At 39.9% G+C, this 1,952-nt stretch overlaps 1 pseudogene; it reads left to right on the forward strand.

Moving 5' to 3' along the window:
- Positions 1-1,952, forward strand: part of LOC107584916 (ATP-binding cassette sub-family D member 1-like) — a 21,403-nt pseudogene that overhangs the window by 5,497 nt on the left and 13,954 nt on the right.

Here is a 1,952-nt window from a genome sequence, read left to right on the forward strand (position 1 = left end):
GACATGTCTGAATACAAAGAAGGCCCTGGAATTGGGGCAAAAGTCTGCATTCGCCTCTCTGACCCGAAGCTCACACTCACACACATTGCACTTAACTCATTTAACTTCTTAACCTTCATGATTATTTTAATATGCTCTGATTTGGTGCTTAAAAATGTATATTTCCTATTAGTACAAAAAAGATGATTTGACACTTTATTATTGGAAACTAATCTGCGTGTGAGCTTGCGTGTTCCTCAGTTTGATGTTATCTTGCTGCCTTTGTATCTGTGTGTATGGGTGTCTGCGTGCGTGTTTGCGTGCCTGCGTCTGTGCCCTGCGCAGATCGAGATGTTGCAGCTGCAGCAGAGCTACACCTCGCTGTCCAAGCAGATTAACCTGATCCTGTTCAAGAGGCTTTGGTATGTCATGCTGGAACAGTTCCTATAATATCTCGGGAGCGCATCGAGCCTGGTCATGGTCGCCATGCCCATCATCACTGCCACTGGATACTCTAAATATGGTATGGATTCAGTTATGATTATCTGTAGTTTCTGGTCTCTTCTCTGTGTCTGTGGCTCCAGATGTTTTGGCTCTGTGAATTCAAAACTTCCTTGAACATCCTTGAGCATGTGTTGATATGGTGTTCTTAAAGGAGACAATTAGGGTTTTTTTTGTACTGTACCTGATGTTCACTTCTATAATAGCATTCAAAGTTTGGGGTCGGTAAGACTTTTTTTTTTTAAACAAAGACGTCTCTTATTCTCACCAAGGCTGCATTTATTTGGTAAAAAAATACTGTAAAAACGGTAATATTTGAGAAATATTTTTACAATTTACAATGACTGTTTTCTATTTTAATATATTTTAAAATGTAATTTATTCCTGTGATGCAAAGCTGAATTTTCAGCATCATTACTCCAGTCTTCCCTTTCGTCATTTGATATTTTTCTCATAGTCTTGTTCTTGTGACGTCCATTCAGATTCAGAGGATGTAAAACAGGCAGCCCTGGTGATGAAGGAGGAGGACTTGGTGAGTGAACGCACACAGGCCTTCACCACGGCCCGGAACCTTCTGAATGCTGCAGCTGATGCGGTGGAGAGGATCATGATCTCCTACAAAGAGGTGAGATGCATTTCACCTAATAACTTTTCAAAAATCACTTTCAAATCTAGATTAAGCAGTGAAAAAAAAAGTTCTAAACAAACACTAAAATTGATGCTTAGGGCACGGTAAATCTGAAAATGTCTACAGCAGTGATCCTTAAATCTGGCTCGCAAGATCCACTTTCCTGCAGAGTTTGGCTCCAACCCTAATCAAACAAACCTAGCTGTGATTTTCTAATGATCCTGAAGACATTGATAAGCAAACTCAGGTGTGTTTGATTAGGGTTAGAGCTAAACTCTGCAGGAAAGTGAATCTCGCAGGCCAGATTTGAGGATCAATACAGTATGAAACCAATGTGCATCAGTTGGTCATCTATAATCTTTTTGTCATGTATATCTAGCAAACCTAAAAACATTGTGCATTCAACTCCAAATAAATCATTTCCTGCCTCCAGACTAGTTGTTTCAGTCAAAAGCTGTTGCTTATGCAGGGTTTCATGTGTGAAAATGACTAAAAAGTACTCTGTCATCTCACAGGTCACAGAGCTGGCTGGATATACGGCTCGTGTTTATGAGATGTTTGAGGTGTTTGAGGATGTGCATGCTGGGATGTATCGCCGTTCGGCCTCAGAGGTGAAGCCAGAGGAGACAGGGGCGGCTCGAAAGATAAACGGAATTGACCCTTTTTTTTTATTTTTTTATTTTTTTTTTTTAGAAAAAAAATATTTTGTGCACAGCCAGCCTTGTACTCTTCTAGGTTCAAAAAACTGTCGTCCATAAAATGCGTTGCACAAATTCGAACATCTGGGTTGTGCTGTTCTGTTGTAAATAAATCTTAACCAATGATTCCTAATTGCATCTACTTC

Source organism: Sinocyclocheilus grahami, unplaced genomic scaffold (assembly GCF_001515645.1).
Source record: "Sinocyclocheilus grahami isolate Dianchi unplaced genomic scaffold, SAMN03320097.WGS_v1.1 scaffold64.1, whole genome shotgun sequence".
In the NCBI taxonomy this organism is placed as follows: domain Eukaryota; kingdom Metazoa; phylum Chordata; class Actinopteri; order Cypriniformes; family Cyprinidae; genus Sinocyclocheilus; species Sinocyclocheilus grahami.